Below are 15,786 nucleotides of genomic sequence, written 5' to 3'. Positions count from 1 at the left end.
CATTTTCAATTGATATAGTGATAGCCCTTTCAAAATCAGCAGGTTTTACCTATCTAAAATTTTGTCAATTTTAGATAGCTAAATAAAGTTACCTTAGTACCTGCAGTATGCCCTTGCACTTCCCTTTACTACTGTAGGAAATGCGTTGAATACTGAGATTATAGTATTGCTGTTATTTTAAAGAAACGTTTTAATGGGCTTGTTCATTATTCAAAATTATTTGATGTGTTAACAACATGTATGTGTTTGCGACTCAGGCTGTTTTGGCTAGTTGTTACTGGTCAGATAAGTCTCGTGATGTTGTTCCTCTTCCTTGATTGTGTGAGCTCAGAGGAAGGAGGATCTTGTGTTTAATGTGTGGGGTTCAATTCCCAGCTCTGCCATAGGCGTCCTGTGATGACAGACAAGTCTGCTCCGTCTACACTGCATGCTAGGGGTGTGAGCCCCCTGCCTTCGTACACGTACTCCCTATAGCTGTGTAGTGGTGGTGGCGGCAGTGGAGGCCCAGGTTAGCCATGCTGAATATGTTCCCACCGGTTTCGGGCAGGCACATACTCGGCTATGCCTCCACTTAGCTACTGTAGCTACACTGCTATTTATATTTGCACTGGCTCAATGAGAGCTACTGTGTGTAGGTATATGCAAGCAGTGGGATCACACCCCTAGTTCATAGTTTAGACATAGCTTTAGCCTCTAAATTACTGTAATCTCAGTGCCTCATAGAGCTGATCATTCCTTTCGCCTACCTTTCGTCTGTCTTGCCTATTTAGATAGTTCCTGCCCTATGTACAATCTCTTGCTAGGAATTTGTACAATGCTTAGCACAATGGGGCCCTGATTGGGTCCATAATCCTTTATTGAAGTATTATTTCACAAGGTGACTTCTATCCAGAGAGCCGTGTTTTATTGCTATTAATCTTTTACATAACCTGATATTTTTTTAAAAAAGAGCAAGGGCCAAATTGCAGCACAGCTAAGGAACAGGCATGCAAAGTTTCCTTTGCTCTCCAGTCATGGGGCTCTTGTGTGATAAGCCAGTCCCCCAGTGGCAGGAAAAGCAACCTGCTAATACCTGCATCAGCTGCCAATTGCCTCAAGATGCCATTAATACACTGCAGGACCATCATTATGTAGGGACATCCCAGCTATACCCTTATGGCCAGGAAGCCATACCCCTTATTGCCAGTGGCCAGGAAGTGTGTAGTGTCGATAGCCATTATAGCAGCTTTTTGCTATCTGAGAATCCCACTACAAAGGTGAGATCTTCCAAGGCCTGATTCAATGGGTTCAGGCCTGCTTTGTGAGCACAACATGTGTTGCAAGAACATTCCTGGCTCTCTACAATTCCCCCTGACCTGCAGGCTGAGTGCCATTGAATAACACTGAGTTCCTGTTTTTAAAAAATAAAATATACTCTTCCTGTAGGACAAGGAGATATTTTAAAGAGCTGGGACTGTATATTCTCTACTATTTTTATTAGGGCTGGTTGAAAACATTAACTTTTTGTCAATGGAAAATTGTGTCTTTGTCTAAATGAACATTTTTGGGGGAAATATCTCCTTTCCTTGAAAGTATATGGGGATTCTTTCTTCTTGTCAGAAAACCTGAACATTTCAGCTGCAAAAAAAAAAATTGTCCAAAACTTTTTTCATTTTCTGATGGAAAAACTGCATGGAGGAGTGGGGTGCTAGTAGCAGGAGGTAAGAACCCCTTTTCTGTACAGCTCTAGAGTATGTTTATGAGAAAATTTGATTTATGAGCAATAAAAGTCTGAGCCGTCGTGTGTTGACTGGAAGGACTGATGTAGATTATTTGTGGGAGTGAGGGGGCAGTGGAACTGAGCTGAGGAGATGGTGTTCACCTGACCACTTGAAGACTTTAATACAGCAGCCAACTGAGATGGAACAACAAGGAGTTCAGAGTTTTGCCAAAGGAATTTAAAGCAATTTTCCAAAGGAGGAATAAAGCAGAAGTGCCTACTCCTAGCTCAAGACTAGAGATGGTTGGGAATTTTTTGACTGAATTTTTTTTGCAGTTATTTGGGATGTCAAAGAACCAGCTTCAGGTCCTGCCCTGCCTGATTTAGACCAGCAACTTGAAGCTGGATCTCCCACAATCTAAGCGAGTGCCCTAGCCGCCTGGCTATTCTAAGGTGGCCTTTCTTTCTCTTTTTTTGTGGAAAAACTTCAAAAAGTCTGTTTCATCCCAATGCAGAACAGGAAAAAAATTGAAATCTCACATTTTAATGCCCAACTTTACTCATGACTTACCTGCTTTGAGCATAACAATGCTATTTGCATTGCAGTTGGGCTACAGAAAGAGCAACAAGCAAGCTGGGAGTGTTCTAGAACATGGTTGGCTCAGGGCAATATGGGACACATGAATGCACCAATATCAAACCTGCCTTCCCTCTGCAGGATGGGCAATAACCCTTTGAGCTTATCCTGATGTTATCATGTAATTGCTGGTAATGGGCAGTTTCAGCTGGTGCTGTTCCCTGGGTGGCTGCAACAATCCACCCCCACTGCTATTCAAGACTATAAGTGGAGTGAGATGGTTAACTACAGTGATTCCTCTTGCTCAGTGCAGAGCTTCACCCAACTGTAGGGGTAGAAAGAAATTTCCCTGCCCTCCCCTAATGCCTTTAGGGCATTCTGTAGGAAAGTTTCAGGTTTACCTCTGTGACAGCACTGTGTCCAAGTCTGGGTGTCACACTTTAGGAAAGATGTGGACAAATTGGAGAGAGTCCAGAGGAGAGCAACACAAATGATAAAAGGTTTAGAAACCCTGACCTATGAGGAAAGGTTGAAAAACTGAGCATGTTTAATCTTGAGAAAAGAAGACTGAGGGGGGGACCTGACAACAGTCTTCAAGTAGGTTAAGTGCTGTAATAAAGAGGATGGTGATCAATTGTTCTCAATGTCCACTGAAGGTAGGATAAGAAGTAATGGGCTTAAGCTGTAGCAAGGGAGATTTCAGTTAGATATTAGGGAAAACTTTCTAACTATAAAGGTGGTTAAACTCTGGAATAGGCTTCCAAGGGAGGTTGTGGAATCCCCATCATGGGCATCGGGTGGAGCCCCCATTAGGGGAGGATAGCCCCCGGTTCTGCCTGTTCCTTCCCACTCTCCCGTGGCCAGAGCCACAAGTCCCCATCCTCCCGCCAGCCCGAAGGAGTCCCGAGGGCTCCCCCCCCCCCCGCCTCGGTCAGAGGAGCTCCAGGCTGCCTGAAGGCCTGAGCGCGCCCCCCACCCCACCCTTCGGCCAGAGGAGTCCAGGGGCAGCTGAAGCCCAGCTCCTCCTACCACACCTGCCCGGAGGAACCCCAGGCCAGCCGCAGCTGCGCCACACCTCCCCTCCCCTCCCCAGACCCCAAGCCACTGTGGGGAAAAGCCTCTCACTCTTCTCCGAAGATGCTTTTCATATGCCCCATGCAGGTTCCAGGGTGGCTGAGGAGGTGGTATTCTCTGCCATGTTTCCTGGATTCATCAGTAATCTCTCTGGAGTCCAGAGGAAGCTGAATAGCACATACCGCCTCCTCAGCTGTCCTGGAACCTGCATGGGGCATAATAAAGCAAAAACTTCCACCCCAAAATCCTGCAACCAGGGGTCCGGTGGCAGAGCCACCCCAGCCTATTATACCCGCCATCCATGATCCCCATCATTGGAGGCCTTTTAACAACAGGTTAGACAAACACCTATCAAGAATGGTCTAGGTTTATTGGTCCAGCCTCCGTGCAGGGGGCTGAACTAGGTAACCTCTCGAGGTGCCTTTTAGCCCTATATTTCTATGATTCTACAGTCCTCCTCAGATCATCTCACAGGATCAAGAGGGCCTGCTCCACACCATCAGTTCCCAACAATGGAAGGGAGACAGGGCACTAGTGGATCTAAATAAGACAGTTGTGTCATGTCAGCCATTTGTGAGAGTTTTGTGGGGGGGACAGGGGGAATGGTTTTTCTAATGATTCTATGTCTGTGTGTGTTCACTGACAAATGCCTGCCATGGGACCTGATCCTGCCACCCTTGAAGATTTTGAGTAGCACCTTACTCTGCAAGCCATCCCATTCCTTTCAACAGGCCTGCCTACAGAGGAAGGCTATTGAGATCTGGCACTTTGTGAGTGATTTGCCTCACTTTCTGCATAACAATACAGGGTTATAGATGACTCTGCGAGGCTCTTTCAACCAATCAGAACCAAGAGAGTGACAACAAGAAAAAGTGGTAGCAGTGAAAAGTTCTGTGGTCTCCATTTCAAGTAGAGAATTCACCTCTTGGAAGAGGTTTGTGTACAGTGTGCATAGCATTAACATTTCCTACTGGCTTTCTCCCTACTGAGTAGAAATGTGGCGTAGCTATAATCCATCAAGTCTGTCACTGCTGCTTCAGGATAGAACAACAGTGTGAAAAATTAGGTTTACCAATGACAGTTTAGTAACTGATGTTGGTTAGTGGCAGGAAGCTGTAATGGTGTTAGTGAGTTTTAATCTGGTCCTTTTGCTATCTAATATTTAATACAATTTTTCTGTGAAGTCCTGTTGGGGGGAGGGAAGGGGGAATGGTGCAGTTTTATCCCCTGACAAATGCTTGTAAAATAGCTTGTTTGTAATATGAACTGTACAAACCTTCTGCAAGGAATTTGTGCGTGGTGCCACCCAGGCGCTCATACATCAGTGTAAACTTTTATTGAATTACCTGCATTTTGGAGGAAGTGCATGCAAGTTCAGCAAAACATTCATGTCCATAGGAGCCTGTGGCAAAGGAGCCCTCCAAAAAGTCCAGATAGAAAGAAAACACTGAGCATGTTCTTTTCCATCTGGGGAAGGCATGGGGAGGGATCTGAATGGCACAACTACTCATTCATGTTTGCTTCCTCGTTTGCTTCAATGTAATAAGTCATCTGATGCTTTTAAAAAAAAAAGGGTTGGTTTTGACTGCTTAATAAATGCTCGAATTGTATTCACTGGACTGTGTAGGCCAGTAAAACCACCCTCTGTACATCAGGTGTGGCAATGATGGAGGCCAAGAAATAACTCCGTACAGGACATTAGGAGCAGTGATGGATGAATCTCAAAAGGAGCCCGATTTGGAGAGGTGCTGACCTCTCTCAGCTCTCAACAAGGGGAGTACTTGCCACCGCACAGGAAATGGGTTTGGTTCAGATAAATCCGAGATGCTCATGCAAACTGCCCATATCCCTTGTTTGAATGAGAATGGAGTTTCTTGCAAAATCTCCAGTCCTTTCAGCCAGACTAGACACATGCAAGAACAGCTCTTCTCAGAATCCTCCAGCACGGTTTTGGATCCAAGTTGGAGCCCCAGAATGAGGATTCATGAAAATGAAATTGAATAATTCAGAATCTTATCCAAGGTTTAGTTTGGGTTCAGTTCCAGAAATGGGCAAGGAATAGTAAAGGGTTCTTATTTATTCTGCCAGAAATCGTCATTATTAGAACTGCACAAATTTGCTTTTCCTGATTTCAAACCTTCATGAACATCTTGGGCTCAAACGTTCAACTCCAATGTACAATAGTGGAAATTGGAAAAGAGCCCAGAAGTATGTAAATGGGTTTCAGGAATTTTGTAGAATGTCACCAATGAAGAACTGAGAAATAGAACCAAAATGTTTCAATGATGTGTAGTAGGCTTGTCTATGGTTGCTTGTAATATCAAAGTTCTATGGGATGTAGCAGGAATCTCAGATTATCATTTCAGAAGAAAATAATAATAATTTGACTTGATCTTGAAAGTTATGGGATTTATATTTCACTTAAAACTTGATTAGGAATGAGGGCCAAGGTAAGAGCTGTTTTAACTTGCATTTTCTGACTCTCTAGCATGTGACTTATATACGCTTTAGACCCCTTCACAGAGCAGTGGAACAGGTTTTAGAGAATATAAAGGAGTCAAAATCTATGTAAGGGGGATCTACTTTACACTACTTTAGGCATCAGCTCTAAATTTGGCCCCAAACATCTTCTATAAACAGACAGGTAAACTACATACTAATTTGTCTAAATTCTAACTCACTTTCTTGTTTTCTGAGCCAACTTGGACATGGTATGCTTGAACGTTCAAATTGAATGTGGGCATTTTGGTGTTCATCTTCCACGTAGGAGGGAGTATAAAGAACTGAGCACCAACATGGAGGGAAAAAAAGGAGTGTGTGGGAAGGACTCCAAGGACCATGTCTTATTTGTACAGTGCCATGCACAACTGAGTCCATTTGGAACCCTGGGGAAGTTCCAGAAGGCTGGATGAAAATTAGTGTTGTACCAGCTTTTAAAAAGTATAAACGGGATGGCCCAGGTAACACTGGGCCTGTCAACCTGACATTGATCCCAGGCAAGATAATGGAGTGGCTGATACAGAACTCAATCAATAAAGAATTAAAGGACGGTAATGTAATTAATGCAAACCAACATGGGTTTATGTAAAATAGATCCTGTCAAACTAACTTGATATCTGTTTTGATGACATTACAAGTTTGTTGATAAAGGTAATAGTGTTGATGTAATACACATAGACTTATTTAAGGTATTTGATTTGGTACTGCAAGACTTTTTGATTTAAAAACTAGATATAAAATTAACATAGCACATGTTAAATGGATTCAAAACTGCCTTACAGATAGGTCTCAAAATGTAATTGTGAATGGGGAATCATTATCAAGCAAGTGTGTTTCCAGTGGGGTTCTACAGGGATCTAAGTTCGCCTTACGCTATTTTTTATCGATTTCCTGGAAAAGAACATAAAATCATCACTGATGAAGTTTGCAGATGGCACACAAATTGGGGGAATGATAAATAATGAAGGGGACAGGTCACTGATAGAGTGCTCTGGATCAACTTAGGAAACTGGACTTGAGAAAACAATGTGTTTTAATATGGCTAAATGTTAAATATATAACTTGGGGGACTCTATTCTGGGAAGCAATTACTCTGAAAAAGATTTGGGTTTGTGGTGGATAATCGGCTGAACATGAGCTCCCAGTGGCCAAAAGAGCTAATGAGATGAATAAACAAGGGACTCTCAAGTAGGAATAGAGAGGTTATTTTATGTCTGTATTTGGCACTGGTGTGACCACTGCTGGAATAGTGTGTCCAGTTCTGGTGCTTACAATTCAAGAAGGATGCTAATAAATTGGAGAGTGTTCTGAGAAGAGCCACATGAATGATTAAAGGATTAGAAGACATGCCTTATAGTGATAGACTGAAGGAGCTCCATCTATTTAGCTTAACAAAGAGAAGGTTAAGGGAGGACTTGATTACAGTCTGTAAACATCTACATAGAGAATAAATATTTAACTAATGGGTCCTTCAATCTAGCAGAGAAAGGTATAACATGATGCAATAAACCTATTCAGTCTGGAAATAAGGAGTAAATTTATAACAGCAAAAGTAATTGACCATTGGAACAATTTACCAAGAGTCATGGTGGATTCTCCATCACATCGATTTTTAAATCGAGATTGGATGGTTTTCTAAAAGATATGCTCTAGGAATTGTGTTGGGGGAGTTCTATGACCTGTGGTATACAGGAGGTCAGAGTAGGTGATCACAATGTGACCTTTTGGTCTTGAAATCTATGAATCCCTGATCTGATTCTCTCTGGTATTACTTTAATATAAATAAATAATGAAAATATTAATATAATCCAGGCTAATTCAAAAAAAATGTTTTAATTAACTAAATACATTACTCAGAGGCAAAGTACATGCTTATTATAGATAAGAAAGTTTCACACATTTGAATTAATTTTGTGAATGCAGGAAGTTGTTTGTGTCTCGAAATGCCAAACTCCACTAGCTTCCCCCATCTCATCCATAGTTAACCCTGCCCTAGAAAACTAAGATGCACAGGACTCAGAAATTGGACATTCCAGTTGCTGAAAGGAAAGATGGCTCCCTGGCTAGGGCAGTAGCCTTGAACCCAGGGACTCCCAAATTCAGTTCCCTGCTCCATCTTTGTCCTCCAGTGTGACCTTGGTCAAGTCACTTAACCTCTCTGTGCCTCAGTTCCTCATTGGTAAAATAGTGTTAATAGTATTTTCCTCCCTCACGTGGATGTTGCGTGGATAAACATACTAAAGATTGTGAGGTGCTCATGGTAAAATTTTTGAGAGAGACCAAGTTGCATTTTCAAAAGTGAATGACTTGGGTATTTTGGAGCCCAAAACCCACTAACTTTCTATTTGACTTTGGTTCTAAGTACCTACGTCACTTTTGAAAGTATGCTTCTTCTCTGAGTGCCATCTCTGATAGGTTGTTGACCAACACCTTCTATCTTTCGCACTTGTGACAGAGTTGTAAAACCTCCACTCTCCTGTGGATATCAGTCCATCTGGCGATGTTTCTCTCTTCCTGGTTTGCCTTCAATCTTGCCTGATAGTATAAGCGCTGGAATTGAGTCACTCTACGCAGTGTGTCTGTAGAAAGCTGTTATTGTTGACTATTGACAATATTTCCCTCAGGTATTATGGGACTGGGGCCCATCTAAGGACCTAAGATAGACAGATTCCATTTTTCTTCCTCCATTCCTGAGCTAAGTGCTTGAAACATGTCAGGAATGATATCAGCTAACGTGTTAGATGTTTAAACAAATGATTTTTTGTATGACCCCCTCAGGAGCGCGTGTCATCATAGAACAAATCCATCTCCCATGCTTCCCTTGCTCCCATCCTCGGGCACATAGGCAGGTTTGATAAATGGGCTGCTTGTTGGGATTTACCAGCAGCTAATCTCATGCTGTAACTCTGTATTTTATTGCACTTAGCTTGTCAAGACTGAGAATCATTTTAAAAACATTTTTGCTTTTTATTGCCTGGGTGGAGCTATTTTCTCCATCTTTACCAGCAAACGGGGCACAAATCATAATCATGGAAGCAGCATATTGTAATATTTACATAATGGTTCACTGGTATTAGCCATGAGATCAATGATCCCAAACAGAATCATACCATTAATCTGTCCAGCCACTAGTGCCATATCCCCTAGCAGTGGCTAACATCTAAGACTTCTGAGGAAGGCAGAATCCTCTAGCAGTGTAGACAAGGGAGGCCTTGCTTGGGCGTGTAGAGAGCCATGTAGAGTACATACTCTAATGGTTCAGGCAACTCTTTACTCACCTTAGCAGTTCCTCACCATCTACAATGGTATTTATACCCATGCTAGGGCAGGATGTAGTGTATGTGCTCTACAGACCACTGAGTGTGCCGTGTAGATGTAGTCTTAGACTCCTAAGTCATTTCTGAAAATGGGACTTTGGCACTTTTTAAAATTTTACCCTTAGCCAGTTGGGGAGCGTGGGCCATGGAAAAGTTTAACATGTACTTTCTTGATGTTAGTGGGCTGTGGATTGGGCCCTACCTGTGTACTTTATAGTTGCTTTCAGTCCAGGTTCTCTAAACTTGCTTATTATATTGAGCTGTTCATACCTGGTTTTAATACAGCTGTCTCTTGAGAGGCCTATGTTTTGTGAGACAACTTCAGCAAAAATCTTGGGAAACACACTGTTTCATAGCCCAGCAAACATGGAGCATCTAGAACTCCTGCCATTCTTATTAAAGGTGTTTTTATCAGGCCGTGGCTACACTAGAGAGCTTGCAGTGGTGCAGCTGTACCGAGCCAGCTGTGCCACTATAAACTCGCAAGTGGAGCCACTCTAAGCCAACAGCAGAGAGCTCTCCTGTTGACTTCATTAATCCACCCCCAATGAGCAGCGGCGGTAGCTATGTCCGCGGGAGAAGCTCTCCCGCGGACATCGCGCTGTCCACACCAGTGCTCGGGTTGATGTAACTGATGTCGCTCGGGGGGGGAGGTTTATTCAAACCCCTAAGCGATAAAAGTTACACCAACAGAAGTGGTAGTGTAGACTAGCTGTACATAATGTTAATTAGCTTATAGCATCATCAAAAGCAGAACATTTGAAATTAAGCCCACATGACATCCTTTGCAACTATTTATACTGTCATGGGCACAATGCTCAGTCCCATGGGATCTATCTCGTCGGTCCTCATTACTGTAGTGTGTGAGTCGCTGGTCATTTTTATCTTCACAATGCCCTTATGAGGTAGGGAGGTACCCTGCTCATTTTTACAGGTGGGGAACTCCGGCAGAGAAAGACTAAGGCTGTATCCACACTTTGAGCTGGAAGGTATAAATTCCAGCTTGAGGAGACTTACTTTGCTAGCTCTGATCAAGCTAGTGTGCTAAATATAGAGTGTAGCCACCCTGAGTACATACCTACTGTCTTGGATGTGTACATGCTCAGGGTAGCTCGACCCTCCTGCTGACGCAGCTACACGTTATTTTTAGCATGTTAGCTTTATCGGAGCTAGAGCAGGTATGTCTCCTTGAGCAAGACTTTACATCTCCAGTTTGGAGTGTAGACAGACCTTAAATGACTTGCCTAAGGTCACGTAAGAAGTCTGTGGTACCACAGGGAACTGAATCCAGATCATCCTAGTCCCAGACTACCAATCAAACCACTGGACCATCCTTCCTCTCTAAGTTTATTTTCTGTGAACTCACATTAGTAAGCAGTATGGCCACCAATAATCCTGTGAACACTTAGGCCTCAATTTTGTAGCATGGAGGAATATAGTAACACATGGTCTTAATTTAAAAATTATTTTTTCACTGACTTACACATGTATCTTTCATTGACTTGCTTTTCACTTCCATCCAGCCAAATACAGATTGAAAGACTATCTTTTATTGGTGTGTCTATATAATTTAATTTCCTGGTGTTACCTTTTGGAGGTAAGCTCCTAAATCTGAAGTTGACACTCCAAAAAAGGACTTTAAGAACAGTCATTTCAAAAATGACCACTGTTTCAAACGGACTCCAAGGAGGATTATCACTTCAGAAGGGATTTAGACCACACAGTGCCAGTGGTATATAGTAAGATTTTTCTTTAGCCTGAAACTGCATTCAACTGTTTTTAGAGCTTTTTTTCTTTTCTTTTAAATCTCAGATGAAATACCTATAAATTTGAAAGAAGATATAAACATCCCCCTGGAGAACAGTAGACTGGATGATTGCAGAAGTGGGGAAAATTAGATTCAGGTGAAAGTATAATAAAACAGTTACTTATGTTGCTATATTATTACAATTCTTGTGGGCATTGCTAACATCTTGATGCTTTCTTACAGATGACAAAACTAATTTGCAGCAATGGGATTAACTTAGAAATGTCACATGTGAGTACAATTTTTTCATTTTCAAAACTTTTATTGTCTCCCTCTGTTTCTGAAAGCACTTTCCACCTACCCCATGGTACCCCAGCAAATCTGGCAAGGAGCAGCACGGTCCTCTTTCTAGACTTTACAAGCTCCTACTTCTTAGCCCCTTCTTAAGGAAAGCAAACAAACCCATTAGTGTGCTGCAGTTATGACTCATCTTCAGTCTCTACATTTGCTTTATGACTGAAAATTAAGCGGTTAATTCTTATTGATCCAGACACCAAGCTGCATCCAGGAAGCCTTGCTACAATTCAGGAGGGGGATCTTGAAATGTGACTCAAAATCACCCCAGTTCTGATTCCATCTTCCTGGTGGTAGGCCACTCTCCAGCATAAGTAAGAGCAACTGTGTTGTCAAAGGCCCACAGGATCCTGATCCAGCAGCTAAGAATTGTCAGGTTGTAGCTCTGGCCTGGGCTATGGTAGCCGGCCTATGGTAGCCAGGAACAGGGGTGGTGTAGGAGCTGCTACAGTAGCTTTGTGCCACTCATAGATTTCCCTACACAAAAGTAACCCTCTACTGGCCAGGCAAGTCTTCTGCAGCTAAGTCTTCTGTTAAAAACTAAGGCCAAATTAGTAGATAAACATTAAATAGGGGTCCAAGCCACAAAACTTGATGGATTTCAACGCCCCTTCCCTCAAATTTGGGTGTGTTCAGATCTGGGGGGTTGGTTTAGCTCATTACACACATATGAACTGATCTTCCTCCAACTTACACCCCTGTAAATCAAAGGAACTGTCACAGTGTAAAGAATGCAAAAGGAAAATCAAGCCCATAAAAAGGCTATTTGCCGAATTAGGATCACAGTCTGAAGAAGCAGTGGGTGCAGAATACTGCAATTCAGTAGCTAGAGATATACATAAGGGGACAAAACCAAGGTGCGATTTACCTATCCCTCTAAAAGGGGCCCAAAAGTTTGAAGCAGTTTGTTCTTTCTTGGAACTAGTCCACACGTTCTTAGTGCCGTATCTTTGTCTGCCTGTCATCCTCACTCCTTTATTGAAAGGAGATGCTGAGAACTGAATAGTACTTTGCTCTTCCATAGCACCTGTCATCTGAGGTGCTCAAAGTGCTTTACAAACATGCATGGATTTTGCCTTATGACATCTTTGTGATAGCAGATATAAGCCCTCTTACCTATGGAAAACTATAGCACAGAGGTTAACTTGCCAAAGGTCAGAAAGCACAGGTCCCAGTTATCCCCTTGTTTATACTATAAATGGAGGACTAGTGCTTTTAGGCATCTTGGAAGGAATTTCTTTTGAAGGCAGGGCTTGACAGATGAGCGGGCAGAGGCTGGGTGGAGCAGGTCAGGGAGGGGGACTCAGGTCTAGGATGCTGTGTGGAAAAAAGCTCAGAGATGGTTATCTCTGAGGTGGTTTGTGCTTGGCAGAGTGGAAAGAGATGACCATGAAGAAGAGAGGCAGGAACTAAGTTGTTCAGGGCCTTGAAGGAGCTTGATTCTGATGTGGAAGGAGAGTGGCAGCCCTTGAGGAGACGGGCATGTTTAGAATGGCAGGCAAGATAGATGAATTTCCCAGCAGCATTTGGGAAGATGGGCAGTGAACAGACCTGCCCAACCAACTGGGTGGGGACGGCACAGGTCTGGAGGCTGAAAGACTTCCCACCCCTTCCTAGCACCTGGTCGGCACCCTTGGTTTCTCCTGCTTCCTCCAGTGAGAGACTGAGAGAGGGTGGGGGTGGGTGGGAGGAAGGTGGTGAGGAGCTGGCAGAGGGTGGGAATATCAAGCATCACAGGAGTGTTTGAAGCTGCTGAGTGAGTGGGGGATGGGACTGATAGATTGGGGCAGGCAGGGGATCTGAGGGATTGGTAGGGGAGGGTGGAATAATGGGAAGGGAGAGTGGGCTTTGGGGGCTGTGCAATATGGGGCGCTCACTCTGCATACTGTATGCAAACTTCATATGTGCCCCTTTTCACAGGCTCTGCCTGTGCTAATGTTGGCAGCTCTGCAGAGCAGCGAGGCAAGAGGCAAGGAAATCAAGGAAGAGAGGAGAGTACCGTCGTCAAGCTGAGAGTCCCTCCAGAAGCTCTGCACAGAGTGGCTGCGAGGCTTGGGGACAGGAGGGCTTTGGTGTCTGCAACAGGCTGATTTCTCCTAAGAGGACTCCCGGTGCACTGCTGAGCTAACACCAGTGACCCACCCAAGCTGATGGAGGCCAAGTGGCTGGGAAATGAGTTTGTGGGATTGGGTCTGTAGTGTCCCTTGCAACAGAAAAGAGACAGAGCTCCGGCACAGTACACACAAGGGGGACGCTTGATTCAGGAAGCTGGACACACACCTGTACCTCTCCCTGGCTCTTTAGCTGTCAGACTGAGAGTCCAGCCATACTATAGACTAGTGCCTAACTCAAAAACTGAATTAAGCAATCTGGAATGCATTGCTGACTATGCCACCAGCTCTAAAGAGAGGAGCTCTGCAAACTAGTTTATTTATGGCACCCGTGTTACAAGGAGGCAGTGAAGAAAATGCATCGCATGGTCCTTAGGATGAATCACCTCCATGTTGTTTAGTAGGCAGGCCTGGTTGCTGGGAGTGCAAACCTTTTCATTCTCAGCAGTATATTCCATGGAGACAGTATATTGTGCCTCATAATTATAATTGCAGCCTCTAATACCCTGTTATTATTTTTATAATCGGCATTTTGGATATAGTTCAAAATGGGTGTTTTCTTTTGGGCTCAGTGAAGTTAAGAAATTAGTTTTTGGCAAGAGACTTTTAAAATGCATGTTAAAGGACATAATCATTTGCCGACTTGCTTTATACACTAAGGGACCAGTCTGGCAAGGTGTTGAGCCACTTCTTGCAAATGCTGAGAGCCCTCAGCTCTCACTGGGTTCAGTGCCAAAGAGCACTCCACTCCTTTCAAGAACAGGCTGTAAAAGCAAAAATCATATTAAAATGGCATTAAAGGGCCATTTTTTTTTCAACCATCGGAGCCTATTTCTTACCCAGAGGATATTCCCATACAGACAGAGGTCCATACATTTGTGAACAGACACTTGGATGTGATGAACTGCATGACACTGAGGCCCATTTGTGGTTCACTACTCTGTCAGCAACTTTTGTTGGGCCTGACATACTCACTGCACCTAACACACTGTTGTGATGATATATATCCAAAAAGTGGCATATCATGCATCATTGTAAAACTAATAATTCACTGATCATTAGTATTCTTGTGTGATGTATTTATGGGGAACAGGAGCGGCTAGCGGGAATTTGGCACGGGAGTTCTCCAGGTGAAGGAGGAGCGATTATGTGACCCTTGGGGTAAGTTTGTTGTCTGTAGTTTGTGTATCTGTGTTTGTGGTGTGCTTGCTGCTTGACTGAAATATACCATGTGCTCTGTTTGTTTGGGGGACCATGTGCTGACCGTGTGTGTGCTGAGCACAGTGGCCTGCTAGGTAAGGCTGAGAGCTTCTTAAGGAGGCTGTGCTCCCTAAGCCTTTTAGCACCCATCAACCCTTAACCAGGGGGTGGGGTTACTCAGAGAAACTAGGGTTTTAAAAAGCCTGCTCCTAAGTGACCAGGAGCGGCTAACAGGGGAGTTTGGTGAGGGAGGAGCAATTATGTGACCCTTGGGGTAAGTTTGTTGTTTGTAGTATGTGTGTATCTATGTTTGTGGTGTGCTTGCTGCTTGACTATATGTGAAATGTGTTTAACTATTTCTGCTAAACAATCTGCTCCACCTTGTATTTAGCTGGGACACTGAGTATGTCCCAAGCCTGAAGAAGAGCTCTGTGTAACTCAGATGGCTGTCTCTCTCTCTCACCAACAGAAATTAGCCCAATAAAAGATATTACTTCACCCACTTTGTCTTTGTAATATTCTGGGACCAACATGGCTACACCATCACTTAACTCATATTAGATATTCAGGTGCCATTCTGCACTCAGGTGCACACATTCAACTGAAGCCAATAGAAATTGGATCTGTTTGTCTGAGATTGGTTTCTGGCTTTGTGTCAGGGCAAAATTTACAAACATATAGTAGGTGTCTAGTTTGCATCTGCAAAAAACACATTTGCGTGAACAATAAAGCGAAAGAGTCTGTGACTTTTGGGGTTCAACCCAGACCAGCAAAGGGTTGTGTCACCACTTGCCCTGGAATCCTGGTTGCCTGGATCTGCTTCTGGGGCTCATAGCCTGGACACCAACAGCCAGCAGACAAGCATGCAGTTCCCTTAGTGTGTATGTTTGTGTGTGTGCACTCGTGTGCTGTGCAGCCCCGAGTCAAACTTTAACCCCAGCAGCCTGCCTACCACAGAACAGTCCCATTCTGGTCTCCAACAGTCTTGGTTACTGCTTGCAGGGTGACCCCAACATGCCTGCAGGGTGACCCCCACATACTTCCAGTCCTGTGTTTCCCCAAAACTGTCTGCCCTTAAGTGTCCAGCCCCTTCCTGGAACACTCAGAGAAGTAACAAGGATTGCTGCTCCTTTAAAGAGACAAAAGCACAGCATATTGCTTTAACTTGAGTTAACAAGCATTTCAATTCAACACAGCACTGGTGTGGC

The 15,786-nt window shown here is 43.7% G+C and overlaps 1 long non-coding RNA gene across 2 annotated transcripts in view; it reads left to right on the top strand.

Annotated features, from left to right (window-relative positions):
- LOC311520082 overlaps nt 1–15,049 on the top strand; it is a 39,743-nt gene extending 24,694 nt beyond the window's left edge. For both annotated transcript variants that reach the window (XR_014711482.1, XR_014711483.1), the window contains exons 2-4: nt 10,979–11,070; nt 11,157–11,204; nt 13,188–15,049. This is a non-coding gene — a long non-coding RNA (uncharacterized lncRNA). The remainder of the gene's footprint in view (nt 1–10,978; nt 11,071–11,156; nt 11,205–13,187) is intronic.
- Nucleotides 15,050–15,786: the final 737 nt, after the last annotated feature.

Source organism: Lepidochelys olivacea (assembly GCF_965140295.1).
Source record: "Lepidochelys olivacea isolate rLepOli2 genome assembly, chromosome: 4".
NCBI classification, from domain to species: domain Eukaryota; kingdom Metazoa; phylum Chordata; order Testudines; family Cheloniidae; genus Lepidochelys; species Lepidochelys olivacea.
The sequence above is the reverse complement of the archived record's forward strand: the minus strand, read 5'-3'. Positions and strand labels throughout refer to the sequence as shown.